We start from the raw sequence: 13,536 nt of genomic DNA, 5'->3' as shown, positions 1-13,536 counted from the left end.
CAATTTAAACTTCCACCTTAAAGCTTCATTTTAGAAGCTTTGTTGTTGTTAATCACAATATCTTGTTAAGAATTGTTAGTCTCTGTCCAAAAAAAAAAAAAAAACAAAAACAAAACAAAACCAAAAAAACCCCACACTTTTTTTCCCCAGAAAAATAAACTGAGAATTTAACCTGCTTTGCAGAAATGTTCAGTAAATGTAAATGGTTCAGAGTAGAACAGATGGGGTTCTAACATGATCCTGTCATATAAAATCAGTTTAAAAGTAAAGTTGAAATGTGATCACTCTGCTGTACGGGCACGTGAGTGTGCTAACCATTTTAATCGCAGATAATGCCTTTTACAGTTCAGGTCTCACCGTTGTTAAGTGATTTCTAATTTAAGTGTCAGTTTCCATACAAAATAACTGGGCTTGGAGATTGTTTTTTGTACCCTCACGGTTTCAAGAAGGTAAATTTTAGTGATTCTAGTTAGAGCAGCTGTGTAAGTTTTATTGGCTTATTATTTCCCTTAGAAGACCAACATATTGCTCATTTTATTTACTTATTTAATTTTTAAAAAGATTTATTTAGTATTTATTTATTTATTTAGAGAGGAAACATGAGCAGGGGAGGGGCAGAGAGAGGGAGGGAGAGAGAATCCTAAGCAGTCTCTGTACCGTCAATGCAGAGCCCAACGTGGGGCTCGAACTCACGAACCTTGAGATCACGACATGAGCTGAAATCAGATGCTTAACCGACTGAGCCACCCAGGTGCCCCCACATATTGCTCAGTTTAAAATGACTGCTTTACTTTCGGGAAAACATTCAAGAACCAAGCCTTGCATCAAGTCAAGAACATTTAAGTGGCGAACATCACATGACCCCATTCACCAGGTCAAGTCATTCGGCTGTTTGTGGAGAAGCCGTTTTAAGACAAGACGATTCCATGGAGGTCACACCGACACACTCCTGTGGAAAGGTAGCCTCCAGATAAGAAAAGTATTACGAAAAAATTTTAGGCTGAAGTCATCTTGTCCTTATATGACACAAAACGTTGATTCCTAACCAAACATTCATATACCTTTGCTGTCTGGGGCTGAATCATGTCCAGGTTGAAATCAATACCTCAGAACGTGATCTTATTTGGAAATAGGTTTATTGCGGATGTAATTGGTTAAGTTGAGGTTATACCAGAGTAGGGTGAGCCCCTAATCCAATACGGTGTGTGTCCTTATGAATAGGGGAAATGTGTACTCTGATGTGTGCACAGGGACGTCACCACACGAAGCAAAGAACTATCCGAAGCTAGCAGAGAAGCCTGGAACAGATCCTTCCCTAGAGCCTTCTGAGGGAACCTACACCTGATTTCAGACTTGCAGCCTCCAGAACTGTGTGAGAATATGTTTCTGCTGTTGAAGCTGTTTAAGCCTCTCTGTGGGTGGAACTTTCTTAGGGCAGACGTAGCAAACTAACACAGGGTGTTTTTAGAAAAGGAGATGGTCTCTGTTTTTCTCCTTTGCTGTCCATACTGATACTGATGCGGTTATGTCTTCAATGAACAGGAACATAATTTCACACCCTCAACTTCCTCAAGAGAGTGCTAATCCTGCCCCTTCGGATCTGGTCTCTAAACCATAAGGCCTTCACTTTTAGCGAGTGGTACAGAATAGCTAAACGAGCCGGACTTTTACAGATGGAAGGTGATGGTCTTCATGTAGTTTGGAGTGAGGAGAACCCTCCACTGCTTCTAAGGCCCTGTGTCCAGGGAAGAGCGTGTTCTGATGCTCAGTCTCTGTGCTTCATCTCCAGGATGCTACAGGGGATTCCTCCCTCAGGGCTATGCCTCCTTCTTATGGCTCTGATTCCGTGGAGGTACCTCTAGCTGCCCAGAACACTGGCTCAGCATGTCTTTTGTTTCTGTTAGAAAATTCCCTAGTGTTTTAGGTAAAAGGTAGTGTCTGTAAGTTCAGCTGATATGAAGAAGCTCACAGGGACCAAATGTTTGTGTCCCTTTGAAATTCACATGTTGAGGGAGGCCTCGGTGGCTCATTTGGTTAAGCATCTGACTCTTGATTTCCGCTCAGGTCATGATCGCGCAGTTCATGAGACTGACATGTCTCATGTCACTGACATCTTGCTGACAGCGGGGAACCTGTTTGGTTGAGGTTCTCTCTCACCCTCTCTCTTTGCCTCCCCTCCACTTGCTCTTCCCCACCCCCCCTCTCTCTCTCTCCCAAAATAAATAAATATCCTTAAAAAAAAGTAAAAGAAATTCCTACGTTGACATCCTGGCCCCTCAGGTGATGGTCGTAGGAAGTGAGGTCTTGGGGAGGTGATTAGGTCATGAGAAGAGAGCCCTCATAAATGGGATTAGTGCCCTCAGAAAAGCCTTGTAAAGAGAGAGCTCCCTAGGCCCTGACATGCAAGGGACACAGCCAGAAGACATCCTTCTACGAAGCCAGAAGTGGGCCCTTACCAGCCACACTGAATCTACCAGCACTTAATCTTCGACTTCCCAGCCTCCAGAACCGCAGGGAGTAAATGTCTGTTGTTTATAGGCCACCTAGTTTAGGGTATTCTGTGACAGCAGCCCCAACTGACTCACGCAGAGACCAATACTTTTTGCAACCCGCCAAGCACAGGATGCTGGGAAAACGTGGCAGGGAGGAGATACCTGAGTGGCTGGTATAGAGGCCCCGGAACTGCTCCTGCTACCCTCGTGGGGGAGACGAAGGAACGCACTAGCACTGAGTGCCACATATGTGCCTGGGCTTTGGGACAGGCCCTGGACAGTTGCTCAGTCCTTTACAGCAATCCTGCGAGGGAAATACTGTGTCCCTTTTATAAACGAGGAAATAGTGACTCAAGGTCAGATAAGTAGTAAATGTCAGCACCAGCTCTCACAAGCACAAGCTTTTACTCTTTCTAGGTCTATATCTTGGCTTAAAAAGCAGTAGACTCTTTTACAGGATAGGCTATTATTATTATTATTATTATTATTATCCCTATTGTTGTTACTCTATTGCCCCGCACATATCAGGGTAGGGGAGTTGGAGACACAAACACACGTTGTAGTGATACTTGGTAGCATATAAGAGCTGGTTTGGGGTAGGGGATACTTCTCTTCTGTTTATGATCACATACAATTTTGTAAATTTGGATTTTTAAAAGTACGATAAAGTAGTGTTTCTCTCAGTGTCTTCCAGAATGACCACTTGCATCAGAATAAGCTGGGATGCATATAAAAACTACCAAGTCCAGAACTCTAAGGAAGACAGGACTGAATTTGAACAGGCAGGGGATGCTGTGGAATCTGCATTTTTAAAGAGTCGCCCCCCCCCAGGTGATTCTTATGCAAATTAAAGTTGGAGAGCCACTGCTGTAAAGGTTGGGGCACCAAAGGTCTCTTAGGAAAATTCTTTGCCTCTGGCACACTGAGCTTCTAAATGTACAACTTATGCCAGGCTCTGGTTGTTACCAAGGGCTGTAGCAGGTGCAGAAGCCTGGGGGGACAGGAGGGTCACAAAAAGGACACAACTTCTACGAGGCTCACATCAGAAGGGAAGAGTTGCAAACTTTGTACCAAACAGTTTAACAAGTATATTTGAGCTCACCTCAGAGGCAAGAACCATGGCTGCAGAATAACGGGACGCATTGGGATTCTGAACATCTTTGTCAGAGAAAATGTTGTCCTGATCGCCCCAAACAAATTCTGTCATCTTTATCTCTTCCATCTCATGAAAGATTCAGCCTCAAGCAGTTGCTTCTCTATCATTTATCCGAGGTGGACATTGGGCACAATGTGAATGGGTAGTTTGATTGTGATTTATACGAAGTTAAGGAGCAAAACCAACGACCCATGTTTTAAATTATCTAACAGCTCTGCTGTCTAGCTCACAATGTGAGACTTATTCCATTTTTATGGGAGGAAAGGGGCACTGGTCACCTGAAGGATTGCTTGATATAATCGGGCAAGTTCAGGTCACTGAAATCCTCCTTAGGAAAGAGTGGTTTCAGGATTCTCAGCAGTCTGCAATAAGAATTTTATGTGTTCTTCACGTTCTCAGACAGAATCCAAACCCATGTCAAAATTCACACAGAGCCATTAGGAAATGCTTGTGTCTCCATTTCAGAGTGAGAAAGAAATACCATCTCATATGTAAATAGCAACCACTGATAACCGCCGTACTTGTGAAGTGCTATGGTGCCTGGCATCAGCTAACATCCCCTGTACTCTTCACGGCACCTCCACTGAGGTTTTATTATGCCCATTGTACAGATGGGAACATGGAGGCCCTGGGAGATATGCAGTTTGCCCTGGGTTACAGAGACAGTTAACAGCAGAGCCCGGGTTAGAACCAGTGTCTGTGTGACGTCAATGCTGGTGTTTGTAACCACTGTGCTTTCTGGTACGTTGATGCTTCTCTTTCTATTAAACCAGATACAGACATAGTTTTTTCTTTTTCTATATATTTTTTAAATTTTTAATGTTTATTTATTTTTGAGAGAGAGAGAGAGACAGAGACAGAGACAGAGACAGAGCATGAGTGGGGAAGGGACAGAGAGAGAGGGAGACACAGAATCCGAAGCAGGCTCCAGGCTCTGAGCTGCCAGCACAGAGCTCTATGCGGGGCTCAAACCCACGAGCTGCGAGATGATGACCTGAGCTGAAGCCGGAAGCTTAACCAATTGAGCTACCCAGGCATCCCAGACAGACATTGTTTTTTCTATTGAATGCAGTGTTCAGCATCCTTGACATCCTTGAATGATGACGAGACAGAATAACTAACAGGGCTGTAGAATATCCTGTAACCCAATCGTCGCTGTGGCTTTAACGAGTGATGGGCTATTGCCACACCCTCTCAACAACAGTCGTATCCCTGCATTCACAAGGATGAAATTGGTTCAGTTAGCATATAGATTCTCACTCATGGTTGTCATTTTGCTTCCTCTTTCCATATCCTACCATTTTTAAATGGGTATAAGGAGACTTTGTTCACAAAGGAAGGCACATCTGACATTTTTATTTCCATACAAATATGTCTAAAGTCACTGATTTAAAGTTCAGAAACAGGCAAAGTTTTGGACACCATTGAAAATAAAAATATTTCCATGTTTATACATTGTTGGTGTAGATTAAGCTAAAAAGAAAAGATACAATTTTGCCTCATTTGCGATCTGTACTTAGTGACACTGGGATCCCAAAGAGCATTGTTCTTAGTTATCCTGTCTCATTATCGTTCAAGGATGCCAAATGCTGTATTCGATTAGAAAAATTCAAGCTCAAGTTAAGAATTCACAAAAGGTGGTAACGGTATCCCCTACTTTGTGATGGTAATGTTCATGATCTATAATGTGCACAGGGGCATTGCCAATCACACATTGATATCCCCATTTTGTGGATGAGAAAACTGAGAAGCAGAGAGTTTAAAAGTAGTTTGGCCTAGCTACACTGATACTCAGGGCTTCTGACTTCAAATCCAGGCTCTTTGCCTTGCACATAGACCATGTTACCAGAAAAGAGACAGTTCTGGCTTGTTGGGAAGTGAGCCTCACCTATAACGAAAGACAAGACCTTAAACATTTTTGTTTTTCTCTTGGTTGAAGTTTGTCTCATACGTGGGCTACAGTGGAGAAAAGGCTTATTTTATCTTCGACTATAGACTGAGGCTTTTTAAAGTGGGTTTCAACGTTCTGATGGAGGTGTGTGAATAAGCTAGCCCTGGAGACCAGCCTGGGGAACAGAGGGCGTGGAGGTGAATAAGTCAACTTTTAAAGGCCTGATGGTTCTACCTCCTGAGAGCAGAGAGGCCTGAACACTTCTTGGAAGTCTTATATGGGTCATATTCAGCTTCAGAATGCTATTCTCTGATCATCCTGATTTCCTTGAAGTTAGGTCAAGTGACTAAGAATTGGTAAGAATGCTATCAACTTTCCAAAAATTCATAATAATCACTGCGTATATTTATAGAGTGCTTTCCAGTACACCAAAGTACTTTCTTGTATGTACCTAGTGATCCAAAAAAAATCCACAAGCCCAAACCCACCAAGATCTAAAGTTCATGACTTAGATTCGAGGCACATTCTTCCTCAGTTTCTTCCTGTGTATATGGGGATAAAAACATCATACCCTGGCTACCTTGGTGGTGACTGCGTACTTTCGCACGATAGCTTAGGAGAAATCTAGGCTTCAGAAGAGGTGAACAAAGCAAAAGATTCCTTAGTTTGCCTAGAGAGGAATGGGCACAGGGAGGAATAAAGTGCAGATTAGAAAAACAACCATTTAAAAAAGTATTAATATATATTTGGAAGAGATCAACTCTTTTATTCTTGCTACATATTCATATCTGTCTGTCTTTTTTGACAAAGAGTAGGAGCTAATATTAAAAGTTCATTTAAAAATATACTTGAGGGGTGCCTGGGTGGCTCAGTCGGTTAAGCATCCGACTCGGGCTCAGGTCATGATCTCACAGCTTGTGGGTTCAAGCTGCGCGTCGGGCTATATGCTGACAGCTCAGAGCCTGGAACTTGTTTCAGATTCTATGTCTCCCTCTCTCTCTCTGCCCCTCTCTTGCTTGCACTCTATCTCTCTGTCTCAAAAATAAATGAATATTAAAAAAGCTGAAAATATACTTGAAATATACAGTATCACAACAGTGAGATAATACCTTTTACATTACTATGGAAATATTGATGGTTACTTGAATGCTTATTATTAACGAAGTTAAATCTATCCCCTTTGCTTTTGATATTTGCCTGGTTCTTTTGTCTAGGTTTAAAAAAAATGAAAATAAAACTTGTGCATGGAAATATAATAAAAAATAAAACAGGTGTGTCTTTGTTTACTAGGAGAATCTTTTCCATTAGAAAAGAAACTAAAATTCTTGAGACTAGATTCCCCTTTCAGTATAATCAAATGTAAAATTTGAAGTCAGTTTTAAACCCCCAAAGTCCTGGTAGTTCTCACTGAACTTGGATCTATCCATGTAAATGTGTTAGGACAAGACATCTGGCTTGTAATGTCTCAGTATAAGCCTATGTTATTATGCAAGTTACAGGGTCACTGAACATCGAGGTAATGCTGTTTTCCCATCTCATTTCCATCTGCCCCATTTGTGTATCACACATTTACAAAGCATGTAGGCAAAACTACACAGAAGCAAGTGATTCATTTAGGCCAAGTCTGCCTGCCTACAGTTATGTGAATTGGGAAACCCAGACAGACAAAGCCCACGACAAAATCATATTCCAGAATTCACAGAAGCAGATGATTGTACAGCCAGTTGGTAATGAGAGAATTCTAAGCCCTTTCACATTCTAAGAAAAAAAAATGCAGCTAGTTAGGAACTGGGAGTAGATGTGAATTTTATCATCTGAAAGCACCACTCAAATTCACTGCACTAGCCTGCATGCTCTTGTAAACTCATTACTGAAGGAAACATTAGGAGTATAGACTTTGCTCTGTGTGTGTGTACAAGCACGTGTGTGCAAATGCGTGTGTGTGTGTGTGTGTGTAGGAGTGGGAGATGAAGGAACATTTGACATTATCCTCTACTATTTGAAATTTTACACATTATTTTTATTATTTTTATTTAAAGTTTTTTTTAATGTTTATTCATTTTTGAGAGAGAGAGAGAGAGCGCAAGGGAGGGGCAGAGCGAGGGGGAGACACAGAATCCAAAGCAGGATCCAGGCTCTGAGGTGTCAGCAAAGAGCCTGACGCAGGGCTCAAACTCACGGACCGCGAGATCATGACCTGAGCCGAAGTTGGACGCTTAACCGACTGAGCCACCCAGGTGCCTCGAAATTTTACACATTCTTAAGACAAGAGACCAGATTTAAAAAAAATAGTTGTCCAGATTCTTTTCTTTCTAATGTCACACCTTAAATTGTATCTTTGCCCAAGTGCTGAAACAGTTTAATTAAATGCACCTATTTCAATAAATTCCTTGGGCAAACAGACTACCACAGGGGCACAGAAAGAATGTGAACATTAATTGCATTTGAGATTAGCCCTATTGAATTAAATTCTCACGCACTGATGCCCTTTGTTCTTAAGCCATAAATAGTAGTTGTTTATATATCCAACTACGGATACATTTACTATACAATAGTCCTTTCATCAGTATGGGAAGGTTCAATCTGGAAAAGAATCTCCAATCTAAGTAAATAGTAAAAGAACCTCCTTGAAAATAACCCAGAAGGAACATTGATGGTCTATTTTATTATGTGTAGTGCTTTGGGGAGAAATAGCTGGACTCTTTGTCTTTCTAATAAACAAATCTTTAGGTAACTCCAGTTCAAAATCAGTTTTGTAATATACAATACCAAAAAAAAAAAAAAGATAAAACCAAAGTACCTAATAAAAAATTCAATTTGCTGATAGATTAATTAAATTCCCTACCTACCCAACCCTGACTGAATCTGTCCCAAGGGGGTGAAGTTGAAAGATGAGTTTGCTAATTAATGTTAATACGGTGAATGGCACAATTAGAACAAATTCACGAAAGAGCGAACGTCCCTTGGTGAGACAGTGAGGACGACAGGTGTACAGGGGAATTCTCCAAGTATGCACAAGCTATTTAGAACAGAACAACTGAAATTCTATTAAGTTTGATTTGACAATGATAATGCCTGAGGTAACTTTATAGAGAACTGTAAATCAAATATGAAATAACTATTATTTCAGGATTACTGTAATCACACTTTGATAACTTCAGTCCAAAACCCAAATCCTGAGAGGCTCGACAATATCTCTGGCTTTCCTGATCACAGATACTTGTGCAATAAAAGAATACTTAACGTACCATCCTAACCCCTTTGTAAATAGAACAAAATAGATTTTCCAAAAAAATGTATATTTCCATATTATTCTTCTAAAATGTGTAACAGGTATAAAGTTGATTGTGTGTATTTATTCTGCCACAAAAGGCCACAATTCTTCCCTCTCTGTATCACATTCCTTGCAATGTGATTTTCAGTTTCTCCCAGCAAGAAGAAAAGTGTATTTCTTTACTCCTTCATGCGGAATGTCTTGTGTCTTACTTTAGCTAATAGAATGCATGGAGGTGATGACATCTAGTTCTAAATGTAAGCCCCAGGGGGCTCCCGGCTGCTTCTCCATTTGACCTTGCCACCACCCAGTGAACACGGCTGGGCTAGGCTGCTGGAAGATGTCAGAGCACAAGGAACTGGGACAAGTCACCTTGGCAGAGGCCATCCTCAACCATTTCATTTTCAGCTTACCCCAGAGCTAACCACAGAAGCATGAGTGAGCCCAACAGAGACCAGAAGAACCACCCAAATGTCCCTAGTCCCAATAGCAAGCTTTATAAATCTTGACTAAATAAGTGATTAATTTTATTTATTTTTGGGACAGAGAGAGACAGAGCATGAACGGGGGAGGGGCAGAGAGAGAGGGAGACACAGAATCGGAAACAGGCTCCAGGCTCCGAGCCATCAGCCCAGAGCCTGACGCGGGGCTCGAACTCACGGACCGCGAGATCGTGACCTGGCTGAAGTCGGACACTCAACCGACTGCGCCACCCAGGCGCCCCAATAAGTGATTAATTTTATATTAAGCTGCTTAGTTTAGGGTATCTTGTTATGCAGCAAAAGCTAACTGATACACACTTGCATAGAATTATTAGTTTTCTTTAAACGTTTACAAGATACTGTTCATACTGCCCAATTTGGAATGGTCACAGATGATGATGATGATGATGATGATGATAGTTATTCTTAATGATCTTAGCTACTCTGTATCTTTCTAGATACAAGACTTTTCCAAGTTAGAGAGAGAAAGACAAGAGCACAGGCTTAAATCCTGGCTCCAGTATTTGGTAGTACTGATAACTTAACAGATTAATAGATTAGATAGATAACTTAATAGTTAACAGATTAATAGTTAATAGTTAATAAATTAGATAGATAACTTAATAGTTAACACGTCTGTGCCTTGGCTTCCATGCCTCTGCAATGGAGAAAATGACAGAGCATATGTAGTAAGGTGTGTGTTAGCATTCGCTGAAATGAAGAGGTCATGGATTTCAACCACACGGTACATGTTTCCTCAAAATATGTTTGCTGATTACAATTTCTTAACGAGCTTCTGAGAAATTTACCTTGAGGGTTAGGAGTGATATCACTGCACAGGGTAAGATATTATGGGTGACATGTGGCAGATACATTTTAAACAGTTAAATGCAAATAGAACTATATTATTTTTTTTCTTATGCCTTCCAACGATTTTAAACACCTAATAATTCTTCGTGCTACCTGGTCTCAAGAATTCTGCGTCCTTCAGCTAGTGCCTGAAACAGTTGGGAAATTCAATTACTTCACGTAATTAACAACAATGATAATATTAGTATGTGGTCAAGTATTATAGATCTTACCCTGGAATCAAATGAGCTTCAAAGACATGAAGTGACTTTCCCAGGTTCACATATCAGTGAGCAGTTCAACAAAGAAGAGACTTAAGTACTGTTGACTTGGAGTTGATTGCTTTAGCTGTCAGAGACTACTTCCACCTAGCAGGCCAAGTTTCTCATACATATTGATGAAAGAAAAGAAATCACGACTTGCTTGAAATAAAGATTGAGATGTTAAACAAAAAAAGGTTGATTGCTGATCCATCCCAATGTGGGACTAACATGCCTATGATATTGAATACAAATTATTTTTTTAATAGGAAAACAGGTTTCCTACTATGACTAGTCGTCAGGCAGAGCCCATTTTCCCATGTTACTGAACTGGATGTAAAAAGTGCTAATAAGGTCCTCATTGATTTTGTAGACAATGAGAGATGTGGTTAGGGCAGAATTTAACGGTCACTTCAAAGCATGGTTAATTAGCCCCTTTCACCGAGAATATGTGCACATCTGCTAAGTGTAAAACATAAAAACTATATTGATAAATCTCTCACCCATCCAATGCTGCGCAGAATTGTGTGTCATATTGTGCTAGACTCTTCTCCCCATTGTAAATTGCTGCCTGGAAATTGCATTGGCTTTTTCAGGAACTCTGTTTGTATATAATAGGGCCATGAAAATGACGGATGCTGAGCTTGTGGTCTATAGGCCAAAGCCTTAAGAAGAATACTGGCTCTACAAGTTACTAACTCTTTAACTTTGGACAAGCCATTTAAACTTACGTGCATTTAGTTCCCCTATCTGTAAATTGGTGATAATATCAATTGCTTTGAAGGATTATTGATGCCCAAGGTAGTGGTAGTAGGTGCTGTTAGCACACTGAGGCCTTTCTAACTGATTCCCCCTAATATCCTCCTCCCATGCCAAACATAAATAAACTTCACTTTTGCTTACTTACAATTGTCAGGAATCACTCTTGCTTTTAAGTGCATTTTTCTTTAAGTTCTTATATTGGCATAGTATTTTTGATAGACTGAAAGTTGCAAAGTTCTTGGTACATAATCTTTATTTGCCTAATCTTGGTTATTGTATCTAAAAAACATCCAGAGTCTATATCCTGCTGTATAAATAAAGTCTTAATAAAGATTCATTTGTTCCTTTAGGCACCTAAAGTTATCATTTCAGGCACAGAGGCAGCAAGGTCACTAACCTTTCCAGACTCTGCAAAAGAAAAACAAACCAAACAACTAAAGCCATGAGTCAAAGGACAGATTTTAGATTTTTAAAAAAATATTCATTTGACAGAAAGAGAGAGAAAGAGCATGAGCAGGGGAGAGGCGCGGAGGGAGAGAGAATCTCAAGTGGCCTCCATGCTCAGTGTAGAGCCTGATACAGGGTTCGATCCCATGATCCCAGGATCATGACCCAAGCTGGAATCAAGAGTCAGACACTCAAGTGACTGAGTCACCCAGGTGCCCCCAAAGGACAGATTTTAATACATGGCACATATAGAAAGGAAAGGTGGCCATCAGTGGCATTGTCACCACAGGTCATGTTTGCTTCAGATACGACACTCACACACAAACAAAAAGCAGTCCCTCTGTAGAACAACCAACAACAACAAAATGACTGCAAAGGTTTCTGATTTACACATGTAAACTCACTTATTCACTGAGAAATTTCTGACTTCATGAATAAAACAGTACTATGCTATAAGGCATCTTAAAGCTGTAATGCAGGCTTTGTAGCCATCTGTAGCTGGAGTTTTTCCGCTTGTGTGAAGGTATTTAGACTTTAAAGAGCAAATAAATAAAAGTTTATTCATAAGGTTTGTATTTTCGCTTAGGACCAAAGTAATTCTTCTGCATGATTTCACATGCAAACATACAGCTTTAAGTAAAGATGAAAACTTAGCTTTGTACTACTTGTGATCATTAAAAACATCCCACTCACAGTGTCCAACTCTGTGTTTTAGACAAATTCCAGTTCTACCTCTCTACCATTTATCTAGTTGTAATTTCATGAAGATAGGACATATGCTTTACCTTAAATGATCTAATTTTAGGTAATCTTTATCTAAATTGTAGGTAGTGTTGAAAAACAGCCATTATCTATGGTAAACCTTTTATTATAAAACATTCTAACCACATAGAGAAACAGAATAGCGCCAACGAACACCCTTTAACAGACCACCCAGCTCCGACAGTTACACGGTCTTTTGTCATTGGTTTTCCTAACACTGGATTTCATAAAATTTATGATATTCAGAAAGACTTCTGAGATTCCCTGCAATGATATTCTCAGAACCAGATCTTGGTGTCACTTTTTTTAGTATTGTTTGAAGAAAGTCATAGCAATGGAAAACAGAGCACTATTTTTCTTTCTGCTTTAAATTGAGATAAGACTTGCAGTGGATTTTTCTCATCAAGTTTTCTTTCTTTCTTTCTTTCTTTCTTTTTTTAATGGTGTGTTTCTGCAGGAGCATTAAAGTGTAGTCTGGTTGCAGATCAATATGGCACTGACTAAGTATAGATTTACTTACGAGGTAGACTGAGAGGAGCCATGTTGGACAAATGAGTAAATAATGTCTCTTTTAACAAGTTCATAATTATGTATTTATTACATGAGCTCTTCCACAAAAGCTCCAGGGAACTGTTATAGACCCTGCATAAACAATGCTCATCCTAACAACCAAACCATGTACTGGGAGCAGCCATGACACGAGGGGCAGCCATGACACTTGAAGGGTACAGATTAACATGAGTCATATTATTGCTTTTTCTTCCTTCTTGGGAAGGAAGATGAGAACAAATGAGGTTCAGAAGGTCAGAACAAAAGACGACAGAGACCAGGGAAACCTAAAGAAATTTATTTATCTTGGGATATTTCGGATGCGTTGGCTCAACAAGAAAGGGGAAATAAAATGTTATACATATCTATTATATAAAATTATGTTAATGTATAATTAAATATAAATGACACACGTAAATGATATATGTTGTGTAGCAATTCAAATATCATCTAAAATATTAAACCACCAAAAGTGGTGTTTTAACTGAGAAAAAGCAGAAGGCTAAGGAAACATCCCCTATACTTTGGTCTGCTTACAGTCACCACTTGATGCTTTGTGCATGCTTTCCTTCCTACACTGAATTCTTTCCCATCTTTTTCCCACCTTGAATT

General features: G+C 40.1%; 1 protein-coding gene across 1 annotated transcript in view; it reads right to left on the bottom strand.

The window, feature by feature from the left end:
• Positions 1–13,536, bottom strand: part of GPC6 (glypican 6) — a 1,111,907-nt gene that overhangs the window by 168,369 nt on the left and 930,002 nt on the right. The window lies entirely within an intron of this gene.

This window comes from Panthera leo, chromosome A1 (assembly GCF_018350215.1).
Source record: "Panthera leo isolate Ple1 chromosome A1, P.leo_Ple1_pat1.1, whole genome shotgun sequence".
NCBI classification, from domain to species: domain Eukaryota; kingdom Metazoa; phylum Chordata; class Mammalia; order Carnivora; family Felidae; genus Panthera; species Panthera leo.
This window is presented reverse-complemented; position numbering and strand designations above follow the sequence as displayed.